This window comes from Ranitomeya imitator, chromosome 1, assembly GCF_032444005.1.
Source record: "Ranitomeya imitator isolate aRanImi1 chromosome 1, aRanImi1.pri, whole genome shotgun sequence".
Lineage (NCBI taxonomy): Eukaryota > Metazoa > Chordata > Amphibia > Anura > Dendrobatidae > Ranitomeya > Ranitomeya imitator.
The window spans coordinates 979,765,477-979,783,153 of NC_091282.1; the positions used below are offsets into that span (position 1 = coordinate 979,765,477).

The 17,677-nt window shown below is 37.6% G+C and overlaps 1 protein-coding gene across 4 annotated transcripts in view; it reads right to left on the reverse strand.

The window, feature by feature from the left end:
- Window positions 1-17,677, reverse strand: part of PRDM5 (PR/SET domain 5) — a 511,159-nt gene that overhangs the window by 6,657 nt on the left and 486,825 nt on the right. The window lies entirely within an intron of this gene.

Here is a 17,677-nt window from a genome sequence, read left to right on the forward strand (position 1 = left end):
ACACATGTATAAAATGTCACAAACACAAAAATTTTCCACCAACCAACAACATGTATTACCTATCCACAGGATAGGCAATAAATGTATGATGGCACTACCAATCATAAAAATGGGTGTCCCATGTCACCTGTTTGAACAGAGCACTACTGTGCATGTGATTAGGACCATCCTGATTTGGATATACCTTGACGCTGGTGCGATGGCATTTATGATTTTTTTTATCAAAAACAGATAAACAGAATGAGATAACATTTTTGTCACACTAAGGTGACACTTGAGTCACACTCTGACAGAGTTTGAGCCGAGTGTTATTAGCATAATCAACCCGATTCTCTCGCATGACAGAATATACGACAGTGTGAGCGACACTTACTCTGTGGATCAGCTTGATTATGGATGCTACATGTTTATAGTTTTATTAAGGTTCCCACACTTTTCTACAATATTTCTCCTGAATAAAAATCATTTGTCTTTGTGCCACTGTATTCTGAGTGCCATAAGATTAACAATTTTTCATCAGTGGATTTGTTTTTGTGTGACAGATACAGTTTTCAGAGGTACTATTTTCTGGTACATACAACTAGTTCATCACTTTTATTACACTTTTTTGTAATAGGTAGAATGTACAAAAAACAATTATGGATTTTTGAAAAACAAAAATTAGACATTGTTCACTGTTCAGATTCATTGACATTTTAACTTAATCTGTAGTTCAATACAAAAATGACAATACACAAATTATATAGGTTTCTTTACCACTCTCACATAGAAAAAAATCATATGGTTGGTTCATTACATTATATAAATATAGACCAATACACTTTTCCACAGAGTAGTGTATGGGCTTATTTTTTGTGGAACACGCATTCATTTTCACTGGTGCCAATTTTGGCTACAAACAACTCTTTGATCATTTTTTTTATTTATTGTGAGGCTATTTGAGCTAAATCCTGGTATTTAGTATTATTTTTGTACTTTTTTTCTTACAATGTCCCCCATACAGGATGAATAATGATATAGTTTTATAGTATGGGTCGGTTTGATTATATTGATAATCAATTTATATATTTTTTTTCCCTCACTATGCTTCTTTAGCCAACCACTGCAACTATGATTATCAACATTGGCCGTTTCTTAGTGTCCTCAATTGGAGCCAATCAGATGCCTCCCTGATGGCATTGCATGATGGACAACATCATGCAATGCCATCAGTGAGGTATATGATTGGCTCTAATTTTATTTTGCAACAGGATGACCCCAAACATACAGTCAAGTCAATAATATGGGTTGTTCAGGTTTGGGATGAAAGTCTGAAGTTACTCTATGTGACTGCAGACTTCTGAATCCTTATAATGCACACACAGCATTCTGTCAGGATTCTTTAGTGCCAGTGGCGAGAATGGGTGGTAACGTGCGATTGCACGCTTCTGGTCGCATGCCGACTAGATATGTGCGTGAATATGCAAGTCAATTGAGTGAGGCCACGCACATCTAATATGTAAGTGATGGCAAGAATGCAAATCATTTACTCTGGCAACAGAGAACCCGGTGAGGGTTCAAAGGTCTGCAGTCACAAAGAGTGACTGCAGATTTTGATACCAAACCCAAAACCCTTTAAGAATTATCTCCACTGTAGAGAAGACCAAGAAATCCTGAAAGATATGATAGTGCCACAGAGCCTGATCTAAAGATTTCAACATCATCAATACTCTCTGGAATTGCATGAAGAGAAAAAAAGATTTGTGTTCACATACTCAGATGAGCGGTTAGTTCTCCAAGATCCTTGGAACAACTTCTCTGCAGAGTTCCTTCAAAAACACAGGTGTGCCCAGAAGATTTGATGCTTGAAGAATTGAAAGCCAAAGTAGGTCACACCTAGTATTGAATTAAATTAGGGCTCGTGCAGACAACCATATTTTCAGTCCGTAAATGATCTGACAAAACATTGGATCTTACTTGGATCAATGTTATTCTATGGCCCACGCACATGTCCAATTTTGCAGCATGCATGATTTACGTCTGTAAATCGGATGGCTCTTGACAATGTAAGTCAATGGGCCTGTTAAAAAAATTGGACCGTGCTCAGATGATATCTAAATGTGGTCCAATTTTCACAGACTGACAGAATGGAGAAGATAGAGGTTTTTTTTTCCTTCTTCCCCACATGAGAGAAAATGAGATCACACTGTGATCAAACTCTGATCAGAGAGTGATCAGAGTGTGATTAGCATAACCAGCGCAATTCTCTCGGATGAGAAAAAATATGGTTGTGTGACCCTATCCTTAGAGTTCACTTTTGTTTATCCATTTTGCTAATTGGTAAAAATAAACTATTAACCCTTTTGTTTTTGAAAGCATTCTTACTCTACAGCATTTTATTGAAAACTAACCATAATTTATGCACAGTACCGTATATCTTTTTTTCTAATCATGTATGTCCTGAGAGCTATCATTTTTTCAGTTTTTCATTTTTCATTTATAAAGCTGCACAAGAGTTTTTTTTTGCCAAACAAACTGTAAAAGTTATTGGTGCCATTTTGGATTTTAGGACATGTACAACGTTGTGATCACTTAATTGTGTTTTCAAAATTTTTTTTGCAACCTTCGCTGTGGGAGATAAATAATAATTGTTATGATTTAAGTGATACCAAATATGTAACATTTTGTAAGACATATTACTTTTTTTTCCGATTAAAACACTTTTTTTGTTTGCAACACTGGGTTTTTAGGGAAGTTTTTTTTTAAACACTTAAGAATTTTTGTTTACAATATCTATTAGTCCTTCAAGGAGACTTTGACACACAATCTTATTATCACATAGTAATACACAATACTACCTTAGCCGTGCTGTGTATTACACTATCTTCTCAGTGCTTGCCTGACAGCTTATCAGACTCCGGCAGGATCGGATTGACTCTACTGTATGGCAGACTCAAAGGTCTTTGTCAGACCTCAGATTGCGACAGTAACCCATCGGTTCCCCTCGATCGCACTGCAGGGGTGCCGATGGTCTGACAGATGGAGTGCTTTCCCTCTCGGACAAACTTCACTATTGACTATTGACAGTGGCATATTAGTGGTTGAACTGCTAGAACCTGTAAAGAAGCTAGTCCTCACCTCACATTTACAGCAGATGTCAGGCTGTGCATGTCAGTGCACATCAGCGTGACGTGTATATTAGTGATGAGCGAGTATACTCATTTCTCGAGATTTCCCGGCGCACGCTCAGGTGTCCTCCGAGTATTTTTTAGTGCTCGGAGATTTAGTTTTCATCGCCTCAGCTGAATAATTTACATCTGTTAGCCAGCTTGATTACATGTGGGGATTCCCTAGCAACCAGGCAACCCCCACATGTACTCAGGCTGGCTAGCAGCTGTAAATCATGCAGCTGCGTCAACAAAAACTAAATCTCTGAGCACTTACAAATACTCGGAGACCCCCCCGAGCGTGCTTGGGAAATCTCGAGCAACGAGGATACTCGCTCATCACTAGTGTATATCCACCATAGAGCACATTCTGACATGTTCTCCTGATAGATACATACATCAAATAGTGTTAAGGGGTTAATATTAAGAAATAATCACTTGTGCAAAAGGAAACAGAGGGCTCCCAGTGTTTTATTGGGTCTGTTTAGGTTCTGTAATTTGTCAGTTTTTAGAACATCTGGGTTCCGCTAGGTGACTGCAAACAGACACACTACTCCCCTTTGCAACAATTATGCAAATGTAACAGATTCAACAAACAGAACAGAAAAAACAGAGCAAAAAATGTGAACATAGCCCTATATTTCATTGCTTTGGTTCACAGTAGTCATACAACCTGAGGTCAGCATATTTCGAGTGTGGACAAACACAATATTATAATTCCTTGAAATAGAACTGTATTGGTTTTTCAGACATAAGTACACTTCAGCCTTGCATTTAATTATGATGATGCTGGGGATTATATTTAGTTATATATAATTACTAAATGGCTGATGTTAGTATGTACACAATGTATCAACCAAATAAATGGCATTTCTCCAATCCTGGCATAACTATGAATGAACTATGCATTCAATACATAAAGGTAGAAACATGTTTTTATTCAATATGTCAGAAAACATTATGGGATATGTCTAGACCCTAAATAAAACTAGTTCACAGAAGGCAGGAACAGAACTAATGATTTTTGTTTTCCTTGGAAATGGAGGTGATGTATTTTCCCTTGTTGGCACAGGACAGAACTCATCACTGAAAAAACATGGAGTGCAGTTTTACAGCTTATGAGGACTGACCAAGGGAACACGTTTCCTTACAACTAGTTTATGTTTCCACACCGATCTCTATATCCCTGAAGGGTTTAAAGCTTCCTTCCTTCTCTCTGCTCTCAAAAGTCACACAGATGGGATACTGTCTCCTACAATCATTCTCTTTCTTGGAGCACATGACAAAATACATGTAAAATATATCTTAATTCATGAAGTCAAAATATTAGCCTTAATAAGGTCTGAACAGACGTGTAATCAATTTCTGGCAGATCTGCAGGAATGTGGAATTTTAGCTGAATAAATAGAAAATTAATTCTTGCATATTGATGTGCGCAGCAAAGTTTTCTTCTTTTTGTTAGCTCGCTAACGGTTGGGCAGTATTGTATACCAAGTTGATTTCTTGAGATTCTCCACTACTGACAAGTATAAACAATTTTCAGTATGATTAGAGAGGATTGCAAAGAAAGAAATTGATGATGCCAATTCATACAACTTACATCAGCCAGATAGCAGGCTTACGATGTCAGGTGCAACCGTGCGGGCTTCTGCATAATGCCTTACAGCTATCACATGTCGTGGTAAAGTGCTGGGTTGGGAAGCTGCAGCCCCCGCGCCGTTTGTGGCCTCGATGACCTTTTATCCAGCCCCCCCGGCCAGTGCTTCTGTCGGCAGATGTATTCTGACGGCCGCTGCTCTATAGGCATGCAGTGTTACTACTGAGGCACGTGCAATGAAAGATTAGCTCCTGACACCAGTGCCAGCATCAGGATGTTCTTTGTGGGTGGAGTTAGTGCACAATTTGTATGGCCCTCGAAGGATGGTATAAAAATCTAAATGGCCCTTAGCAGAAAAAGATTCCCCACCCCTGGAATAGTGCCCCTAATCAGGTGGAACTATCACAGGGACTATTAGATGAGGGCATAAAAAGCACCAACTATTTTAGGATTTCGCAGAACAGGGATAGAAGGTCAAAGCACACAGCTCATTGCGAACATGGATAAAAAAAACCCTAAATCTGATTGTGATTTATTATTGTTGAGCTGAAACACATTGAAACTGTCAGAGGTAGTGGTAGTCTTAGGCCTCAATCACACATCTATGTGAAATAATGGTGCCGGTGTCATCAGTGTTGTGTATCAGTGTGTCATCAGTGTGCCCATTTTTACAATCAGTGTCATTAGTGTTTTTTACTGATAAATGCATAAATAAATTACAAGCTTCTATCCTTTGCAATGATAAACTCAGACAGCATCCGTGTGTTGTACATGTTTTTCCTGGACCCATAGCCTTGTATTGGCCTTTTTCATCCATGATACTGGAAAAAAAAACAGACATGTTCTATGTGTTTTGCCTGGACACGAGATCCTTGAAAAACAAACATATGAACAGTAGCATGGATAATAATGGTTACGCGTTGTTTCAGTAAAGAAAACATGGACATCTAAATGAGGCCTTAGTCTGTGAATAATAATGCAAAGATTCAAGTGACAGGAAGGTCCTGGACCGGCAGGATAAGCATGACTATCAATCGATTAATCTGTGACATATTGCAGTGCAGCACCTTAATAACACGAGTGGTTTTCTTTATTCGTGACACGCTGCAAACAAGAAGGGAAAATTAATATCCATTTGTCCTAACTTTGCTACTGAAGAAAAACCCTGAAACCAAAGGTTGTATGTTATAAAAAGTGTGCTGCCTAGCTTGAGAGATGGACAAGCCATAAGCTACATATTATTGCATTTCTTTTGTATTATTATTATTATTATTATTATTATTATCAAACAAAAATCTCCACTTTCCAGAAAAGTAATCAGGCTAGAGGCTGAAACACATAATTCAAGGATGTGTCGCTTGTCACAGTAAGTGCTGTAGTTTACTAACTGTGAAGGATTTATCACTAAGAGATTAACATTGCCAGACTAGTATGGAAGCGCCCCCTCCCCTTGTGATAAACACCTCCCTGTTTATAGACATTGTAATAACAGAGCCTGGTGTGGGCGGGGTTAGCTTCCTCAGCTCTGCTTCTTTCTAGATCTAGAATCTCTGATTGTGTCAGAATGGCTGCACCCAGTAAGCTAAGTGATACATCATTAAATTCAGCTTCTCTTTGCCTTCAACAGGCTGATCTCAGATGAGGTAGTAATAATCTGCTGACAGATTCCCTTTAAATGCAACTCTCCATCTTACACACTGCAAAAGTTGCATTTTTTTTTTCGTACACTTGTTGTAATAATGTTAGACCAGTACAACAACTGAAAAAAGAGGCCTGTTGCAGGTGAACTGGAATGTGAACCCACTTTCTTGTCCAGTCCTTTTTAGTATAGGGGCGAAGGTGATTGTATTTTTTTTAATCTTTGTCTTCGAATGACTGTTTTGCCATTTCAATTTAGCAGCCGCATGCTATTTAGCAGCACCGTATGTTAGGGTTGTGTTGCACTTTTGATGAAGGAGGGATAATTTAGAAAAGAAAAAGTATAAATAAAACAAAATATTATAAATAAAATGCCAGGCAAATCATTTTTGCAACTTTAGTACTAGTTTAAATTAACAAATGTTCACATCATAACAAGGGTAGAATCACACGACAGTATCACAAAATTGTTCGAAGTTTCATCCAGAAAAGTGGGATTATTCTTTTCTCACTTGTCATCCGCATGCAATACGTTTTCACAGCAGCAACTATTAACTGTCGACACTTTCAATCATGTCTTGAGGATGCCAAATGAGTTAAAAAAAAGTTCTATCCCGCTTGTAGCCATCTAGATGCCACTGTTTCTGTGGACAGCACATCTAAAGGGTTAAAAGCTAACACCAGTTGTGGCCATTATAGAAGGATGTCAACCTTAATGTATAGTTGAAACCTGCTCATTGGGAAGTGCTATATACGTATTCCTCAAAGCCTTAAAAAGTCAGTGCTTAGGAATAAAGACCACTAGTGACCATAGGAAAAACACGTCCTAGCCATTATCCGTGGTCATTAAGGGGAAAAGTGCAATCAGTACATTTTTATGTTGTCAGATAGATCAAGTGACTATTTGCAGTCATTATACATTTTGCTAGTCAATCTATCAACAACCTGAAGCAAAAAAAAAAAAAAGAATCATTAATATCACATTAACTTTTTGAACCTTAAAATAAATAATGGTTACGTTCAGTATTAGGTGTGAAGCTTCTTTACTGAAAAAATATATATCCATCCAAAATAGATAGCTTCCAGTTCTGCGCTTATGCTTCTAAACACTCGATCATAATGAATATGCTGTATTCTGGCCACATGCTTTCTCCATCCCAAACATTCTTGCATAGATAAGACATCAATTGAAATAACACAGTAGCACACAGCAGGGATCTGTTGAAATGACTGCTGAAAGCTATAGAATATACACCAGCAAATTCACGTCCTAAATAAACATTCAGATGACATAAACTCGATGAGCTATTTACTCTAGCAGACAGCATCAGATATTTAGAGAACATGGAAAGTTCTGTTCATAGACAGGACTCAATTAATATATAGTATGATTCAAAGCTAAAGACATTTTTTTCTTAGATGGTAACATTGCTGTCTATTCCAAGAAAAGAACACAAAACAATAAATTTTAATTTGCAATTTCTCAAAAATAAAATGTCTCACTTCAGACATTGAGGACACAATGTTACACCGGACAATTACTAATTAACACTACACCAGTTTGTCTTCTGTAAGCTTTTTTAGCTTTTCAAGAAGTGCTATGTATGGCCATTGGCTTCCAGAAAAAGTCAAGCCAAGTCAACAAGTGCTGCAGTGATTTTGCATTGCCGCTGCTGCTTTTTACAGTAATTGTTTACATTGGTCAGATCTCCAGTGAGTTGACATTGGGTTATACACAGGTTGTCATTGTCTCCCTATCTCTCTTTCACACTTCTGGTATTTGAAACAGTTTTGCAACAAAAATAGTAGGTTGCAGACTGAACTACAGATCAGGATAATGAAGCATATTTAACCCCTTACCGACTTCCGCCGTACTAGTACGGCGGAGGTCAGATCCCCTGCTTTGAAAGCTGGGACATGTCAGCTGTTTTGTACAGCTGACATGAGCCGCAATAGCGGTGGGTGGAATCGCAATTTGCCCGACGCTATTAACGAGTTAAATGCCATTGTCAAACGCTGACAGCGGCATTTGACTACCACTTCCGGCCATAAAAAATATGAGAAAAATAAAAAAATGTAAAAGTTTAAATCACTCCTCTTTCACCCCATTCAAAATAAAATAATACAAAAAAAAATCCAACCTAAACATATTTGGTATTGCCGCTTTCAGAATCGCCCGATCTATCAATAAAAAAAATGATTAACCTGATTGCTAAATGGCGTAGCGAGAAAAAAATTCAAAACGCCAGAATTACTTTTTTTGGTTGCCCTGACATTGCATTAAAATGCAATAACGGGCGATCGAAAGAACGTATCTGCACCAAAATTATACCATTAAAAATGTCAGCTCGGCATGCAAAAAATAAGCCCTCACCCGACACCAGATCACGAAAAATGGAGACGCTACGAGTATCAGAAAATTGCACAATTTTTATTTTAAAGCCAAGTTTGGAATTTGTTTTTACCACTTAGATAAAACGTAACCTAGACGTGTTTGGTGTCAATTAACTCGTAATGACCTGGAGAATCAAAATGGCCAGTTAGTTTTAGCATTTAGTGAACCTAGCAAAAAAAGCCAAACAAAAAACAAGTGTGGGATTGCACTTTTTTTGCAATTTCACCACACTTAGAATCTTTTTCCCGGTTTCTAGTACACGTCATGCTAAAACCCATGATGTCATTCAAAAGTACAACTTGTCCCACAAGAAACAAGCCCTCACATGGTCATATTGACGGAAAAATAAAAAAGTTATGGCCCTGGGAAGGAGGGGAGCGAAAAATGAAAACGCAAAGCTGAAAAAGGGCAAGGTCTTGAAGGGGTTAAAAGTATCTGAAAAAGAGAGTTATCATGCTTGCGAGTGGTTTATTCCAAGTGTGTTTTGTTTTAAGTGTGTGACTTCAGATTCAATGACTTTGGCTTCCAGGGCTTTGGGAAGTGTTAAATTGTATTTATGGTAAAACTGACTATAACTATAACATGTCAACAGAATGGTCTTTTGTGAAAAAAAAGGCCAAAAACTGGACATAAAAGCCAGAATTCCAATTATAAATATAACTTTTATTAGATTACTTAAAGAAAGCAATTCAACACATAATTAGACACACAACACATACAACAGACCCAAATGTACAGGGTCAGGTAGCCTCATTTCTTAATCTTGAAAGCAAATTAATAAGGAAGATTAGGCAGATTATCTCCTTAACTGCAACGAAATAGGCATAATGGAACAGCAGGTAAAAAGTATGCCCGATATAAGTGTCTGTCATCATCAACTAATAGTTGCAGGAAGGCAATATGTCTCTGACACTATTGCATATGTGTCTGTGATATAGTTAAGCAATATAGTTACATTTTCCAGCTTGCATTAGTAGTCTATTCACAGACTCGTTAAAATGTACATAGATAGATCAGGTAAGCCCGTATCCTAGATACTACAAAACAATATTGCGGTATGCAGCTCCTGATACAAACAGGATGAGACACGTTACCATGTCATATACGTGACCATTTGAATAAATTAGAACTCTCTAACCCAATGTTTGACAAAAGTACAGACTGATAGATATCACCCCTATATAAAGCTCATCCGGACGTAAAGGCAGTTATATGTCTCAGTTGCCCATCCATTTTTAAGGCAATAAGAGGGATATTAATAGGACATAAGACCATCTCCGGATGCATTTCTTCACGCTCAGGGATTCTCCAGGGGATCCAGTAGTTTGGTTGGGAGGTCCGTACTCTCACCTCTTGTAAAAGAAATAGTTTCCGGCTTCTTTTTTAATCATAATGGAGCGCCTGGTTCCAAGACAAAGAAGACGTTCCTTCCGTCTGTCACTGCGCATCTTCAGAGAGGAGATTGACAGCGGTCTGAATCCGTAATCTTACTATTCAAGAGTAAGTGAATCCTTGCTATTCAAGAGGAGAGACCATGGAGCTCTACCAGAACATGATGCAATTGTTGATTCGTAAGAAAAGTTCAAGGAGGAATTTTCTACAAAAAATATAATACATGGAGAGAGGAAACTAGTCTGGCGCTACCCCCATCGTACGCGTTGATTGGCTAGACTCTCCCATGTATGTACATAGGGAGATAATATACAGATGAATGTGGGATATCATACAGCATACTAAGCACTGTAGCTATGAATCCAGCTCTAGAATAAATTAAATCCCTCACTAACTGCAGCATGAACTACACATGTCTGCCACTGCTTATTTCCTGACTCCTCCTATCTCCTGATTTATGTAGAGTTACAGTGACATGTACACAACAGTCTTAGGCTACTTTCACACTAGCGTCGTACGACGCACATCGCAATGCATCGTTTTGGAGAAAAAAATGCATCCTGCAAAGTTGTCTGCAGGATGCGTTTTTTTCCCATAGACTAACATTAGCGATGCATTGTGACGCATTGCCACATGTCGCAACCGTCGTGTGATGGTTGCGTCGTGTTGTGGCGGACCGTCGGTACAAAAAAACGTTGCTTGCAACGTTTTTTTGTGCGTCGTGTCCACCATTTCCGACCACTCATGACGGCCCGAACTCCGCCCCTTCCTCCCCGCAACTCCCAATGGGGCAGCGGATGCGTTGTAAAACTGCATCCGCTTCCCCCGTTGTGCTGTGTTGTCATAGGATGCGTCGGTACGTCGGCCCAACGCACTATGACGGGCCGACGCCGATGCTAGTGTGAAAGTAGCCTTATGAAGGGGAACATATCTAGAGTCTGATGAAGGGGAACATATCTATAGTCCTATAAAGGGGAATTACTGAACTTTAAACAGTTTGTGAGTGTATTTTATATAGATGTTAGATAATCTCATATCTCTGAACTAATGTCGGCACAGGGGGTAAAGTGTACACAGATGGCAGGAAGAAAAATATGTACTATCATGATATCTGGTCACACATGGGGGTTATGTAGTGACATCTATTTAATACTGTGCATCCTTTCTTCCTAGTGTGGATAAAACCAAACTACTGCAGCGATAGGCATGTTAGAAATGAAAACAGAATTAATGTCCTGCAGAGTCTTGACAAAAGCATATTGTTTCACCTACTCATATATAAATGTTAATATGCCGGCCTAGAAAAATACAGACAAAATTATGAAAAACATAAAGCTAAATGTACTACTGTATATACTATATATAAAATGTATGTATTGCATATACTAGGAAGTAATATCCATATTTAAAAAAACAGTCTAAGAATTTCTATACCTTACAATCATGAGCTGCCCCTGCTGACCATTGCTGCTTTCTATTAACTCTGCACAGTGGGTATAACAACCCCTGCTGATACCTGTGACTAAGCTGCGAGGATCATTGCTGTCAGGACTCGGAGTTAATGGGGGTCACATCTTTTATGCTTATGTGTGGAACGTATAAAATTCACAAACACAAAGTCTTTTTCTTTTTATAAACCTCCTAATTGCTCAAGTTTATCTAATTTACCAAAGTAAAACAAAACTATGCAAAACTATTGTAGCAATATTAAGTCAGTTTTAATTGTAATTATTAATTATATATTCAGGTTCTGTTTCTTTTGGATTAAGTTTCTGATCTACAGAAAACAAAATAAAAAAAACTAATTCATTCTTTTCATTGTCAATTGACTAAAAAGGCAAAACGAAGGCTGCTTATCGGACTGTTACAAATCTTAGATTATGTGTTAATAGTATAAATGATCTGGTGGGATCAGATGAGGGGGTTGAAGCCATCATCAATATTTTAGCAGTAAGTTCTAACAATATCTGAACTCTAATGTATCTCTAGGAGACAAATTGGTAAATCTACTTTCTTCATTCATACATTTAATATGTAGATCTTTTTATCTTGTAAGATTCTGATCTTTAACAAAGAATACGGAAAAGTAAGGCACTTCTGGTCAGTTGGTCCTGAAGTGGGATCTTATAAAGTGTATGTAAACTTCTGGTTTCAACTGTAGTTGTACATGGAAGAAGATACATTCTTCCTTATGCACAGGCATGACTGTAAGCAAAGTTAGAAAATGGACCTGGTGTGACCTGGTAGAAGCTGTCAATAATTTTTTATACAGCTCTGCATATTTCAAGACTGACCAATAAAAAATGACCACAAAAAATAATTAAAACTAATGTATCTTTTCCTAAAGGAGCCATGGGAAAACACTCTTGAGTTTTTGGATTTGCCACATTGTTATTATATATTCTAGGAAATAATCAGCCCTTTCTTATACCTCAACCCCTCAAAATATATATATTTTTTGGTGTGAAACATGTCACAAAGTAGGTGTAGTATACGCGAATCAGCGTGGAAGTGGTTTTCACTTTAATATTTTGCAGGCCTTAACTGGCAAATCACGGGCAGGACTTAAAAAGTAATGCAATTTTTGGCAGTACGTTATAACTATTTTGTGTACATAACTGGTATTTAAAGGGAATTTGTCTGAAGGATCAACCCTCCTAAGTAGTTAATATGGGCATGCAGATCAATATGGGCATGCATGCAATTGTTATCATCCACCTCTCGTGTCTCCCCTTTTCCTCATAGTTTGTAAGCTTGCGAGCAGGGCCCTCACTCCTCCTGGTATCTGTATTGAACTATATTTCTGTTATGCTGTAATGTCTATTGTCTGTACAATTCCCGTCTATAATTTGTAAAGCGCTGCGGAATATGTTGGCGCTATATAAATAAAAATTATTATTATTATCATAGAAATGATACCTTGATATCTGCAATCTGATATTTTAGCCCAGAGAAATCTATGTTTCTCTTAATATGTAAATAAGCTGTTAAGAACTATAGCTAGGACATAGATCTCTCAGAGATTTCGCCTTCAGCGCTTATTTGAAATGAAAGGGGGATTTACTAGTATAATGTGTAATTACTGCTGTCTGCTCTTGTGATCTCACTGCAGAGCTGTGTGTGATTAAAACTAACACGGTACAAAACTATTGAGTTTTTTTTTTTCTCATTACAAACATTTCTGCAGTTTTCCTCTCATAGTACATCAGCTTCCACCTAACCACCAGCCAGTTTGGGATGAGGATCAATGTCTCAGACCTGAGTGTGGTCTCATTGCAAACACAACTGCAGCTTTCCTCCACAGTGCTATCATCTCAGCTGTATGCCTCTCATCACACACTAACTGGCTGTGAGTTGGAAACAGAAGAAGTGTTAGTTGCAATCAGGGAAGGCTCTGCAGCAATGCTAACAGCAGTGTAAGAAGAGAGATGTGTTTGTAATGAGACAAAGCTCAGCTCTGCTGTCCCTTTTCCAAGCTGAATTTCTTTGAGATGGAAACTGAAGAAGACAGCTGTAATCACACACACAGTTCTGTGATGAGGTCAGAAGAGAACACTGTCAGTCTTTACATGTTTCACACTAATAACGCCCCTTTTCTCAGTAAGATCTATTTGCAGCCCATAGAGCTTAACAGCTCATTTACATATTAAGAAAAACATTGATTTCTCTGGAATAAGACATCAAATTGCAGATATCATGGTATAGTTTTAATCAACTTTCTCTGAAGTACATGACCATATAGATGGCTTAAGAGGGTTGATCCTACTGACAGATTCCAATTATTTTACAAAATATATCTTGGCATGTAAAATTTAGTATTTTTTTAAAGAGTTGAAATAGATTTCCTCTATGCTGCTCATGTGCACTAAGAGCATATGAAAAATAATGTTTTTTGAATCTAAAAGACCAGTCTTATCATAACACAAAAGTTTGTACTGAATGTCATTAATTTATTAATATTATAAAATAATACTGTGGTTTGTAAAGTCTACTTTGTAAAAAAAAGATGTTTTCATTATTGTACTGTATGTGTAGTATACACTGTACATACTGTATATTCAAACTGCCATTAAATAAAAGTAAAAATGATTGGTAATATAAGAGTTAAGTGGGAAACATTCTGTTCTGTTTATATGCAGCATAACTGTAAAAAGGTTATATTTTTGAAAACTCATGGGAAATCCCTATATGTAAATGTCACTTCCTATTGGGTGAACTAGCTGATATAATTTAGTTTTACACAGACCAAAAACTTACATTCAAAATGTATAAATCAATTAGCAACTACAGCAAATCCTGAAAATACTTTAAAGTCTTAAAATGAGTTCTAGACATACCGTAACAAGAGTTCATGTAAGGGGGCAATGTAAAGGGCATATATCCCCCATAAAGGCAGCATGGTACACTTTTTTTTTACTACAGACAAAGATTTGCAGCTTGTTACAGTCATATACCTCAATGACTACCAGACTAGGATCAAAGTGTTTGCATGTCACGTATCTTTTTCAGTCTACTTTTTAATACTTCCAAATATTAGAGTTTTATAGAATAATATTGTACTACAAAATTAAACTTTAATATATCCAGATGAAAAAATATACATATAACCCCATTGCTCTGCATATACCGCTACTTATCCAAATATGATAGTACTTGAACCCACGATGCATAACGTGGGCCTTTTAAGCCTGTTAGCTTACTTTTTTGCTATTTTCTGCAGGATTACCTAACTTAGAATTTTGAAACTTTAGGTATTCTTCAGGTTTGTAGTTTTTGGTAATTTCCAGTAGTTTATATAGTTTTTCAAAAACGCTTTTTTGGAGAACCACATATTTCTATGACATGGGCTTTCTATGTCTGTATTATGTTTATCATATACTCATCGTTTTTTGTGTAATTTTTATGGTCTGCAAATTTTTTCCTGATATTGCAGATGGGATGGTTTTATGTACAAACTTAGAAGGAAGACGTATTGCTTTTGGAACAAACAAACCATGGAAATATATTTCACAAGATTAACTTTATGCTTATATTGGACTAACACTTCTGACAGAGTAAAAAATCTTATGATATACCTATCAGAGAATTATTTCTGGACCCACATTCTGATCCATACTAGAAAGCAACAATGTCAGTGAATAGATATGAGGATGTTTGGAGAAGCGTTTGATTTGATAAGCGAACTTGTCCTTCGAGGTTGCAAATGGATCAACAAGCACCTATTAGTTACACTTGGAATATTTTTATATCAGCAATTGTACCATGCTCTACAATCTTAATGATAATTAGGGTTGAGCGAAACGGGTCGGCCATTTTCAGAAGTCACCGACTTTTGGCAAAGTCGGGTTTCATGAAACCCGACCCGACCCCTGTGTGGGGTCGGCCATGAGGTCAGCGATCTTCTGAATCTGGTATTGGAATTCTGATACCGAGTTCCGATATGTTTGCAATATTGGAAATCGGTATCGGAATCCATATTTAAGTGTAAAATAAAGAATTAAAATAAAAAATATTGCTATACTCACCCTCGGACGCGCCCTGCTTCTTTCCGGCAGCCTTCCTTCACAAGCCACGACGTCATCTAAGGCCCTTCAGTTTCCTCTCCTTCAGACCCTGGGAACCATTGGAAACCCAATGCACTGCATTGGGTTTCGTGTTTCGGCCGACCCCAACCCCAACTATTTTATAGGATCGGCCGATTTCACTCGACCCGACTTTTGAAAAAGTCGGGTTTCGTGAAACCCGACCCGATCCTATAAAAGTAAAAGTCGCTCAACCCTAGTGATAATGTAACAGTGGATGAGCAACTTGAAGCCTTCAGAGTATGTTGCAAGTTCATTCAATACATGCCTAGTACACCAACCAAGTATGGACTGAAAATATTCTGGATGTTCGATTCTGCCAATTATGGGATAAATGGGCTTATCTACTGTGGAAAAGAGTTGGCGCACAAGTACAGAAAGACTTAGGTTCTGGCACTGTAAAAAAAACTTGCTATACCCATTTACAATTCAGGTATAAACATAACAATTGACAATTACTTCACTAATGTTTAACTGAGCGAATTTTTTTGCTAAGAAAAAATATTACAGTTGTTGGTACTATGAAGCCATATGGACAAGATATTCCTCCAGTGATGAAATGCAATCCACAATGAGTACTTTATGATATTGTCTTTGGTTTCAGCAACAAAAGAACAATGGTGTATTACAAAAATAAGAGGAAATCATCAGTTAAATCAGTTTATTTGTTATGTGAAAACTTAGATTTCTAATGTCATGCATCATAGGGTTAAAGGGAATCTGTCAGTAGGATCAAGCCTTCTAAGGGTACGTTCACATTTGCGGTTTGCGCCGCAGCGTCGCCGCCGCAACGAAACGCATGCGTCGTGCGGCCCTATCTTTAACATTGGCGCCGCATGGGGCCGCATTTGCATGCGTTGTGTTGCGTTTTGTTGCGTTTTGTCGCCGCATGCAGCTTATGGCGCACCTGTCTGGGCGCGGCAAACGCAACATGTTGCATTTTTTGGGCGGCGCCGACCTTTTAAAAAACGCATGCGTCGTGTTTGCGTCGTCGATGCGCCTTTTTCCCCATTGACTTGTATTGACAACGCAGACGACGCAAGTACTTGCGTCGTGGTGCGTTGTACGACACATGCGTTTTCCAATAAAAAATGCAAAACATTGTCTAGACTTTGTCTAGACACAAAAAAACAACCTATATATAAAGAAAAGAGGGGTTTGCCATTGTCTTTCACAAGTCATCACCGAAGAGAGAATCTGCTTGCCAAACTTGTAAGTATATATTTCTCTTTGCACATTTTGTATTCTGTGTTTTATTTCTTGATTTGTATTTATTTTTGCAATGTTTGGTCTGTGCTATTACAGTTATGGGTTGTTATTGAAAAATTGTTTTTCTGGTTCTGATGTTCTTCTGGGTTTATATGATTGCGTTTATTGTCTTTTGCCTTTTTTTTTTTTTTTTACGTTGGTTTTGGTTTGGTTATGTGTTTTGTTCTTGTGTCATGTGGTTGTTCAATGTATTGATTTGGGCTCATTTTGTCTTGTAAAATTTCTGGTGCATGTTTTTCTGGTTTCTATTGTTGGTGGTAACTGTGTGGCATTTTCTTGGCTCATGTCTTGCTGTGTTTTGGATTATGCTGTTGGCTTTACTTTTTCTTTCCTTGAGTGTATTTTCTTGCTGGTGGGGGGGCAACATTTATGATGTCTTTGTATTGTATAGTTCTGTGCTGCTATGCCATTATAGTTTCAATTGTACTTTCCCTTTATTTTAAAAAATATCGCTGATGTTTTTACGTCGTTTTCCGTATGGCATATATCTTCCTTCATTGACTGATTGCATTGCGAAGTGTGTAGTATAATTTTTATTTGTTTTTATTATTTTTGTTGGTGGCCTTTTTTAAAATTTCATGTGTTTTCTTTTCTATTTGGCTATGGTTTATCTTTGGGTTGCTGTATATTTTTACAGCGGTTGTCCTGTAATGTTTAT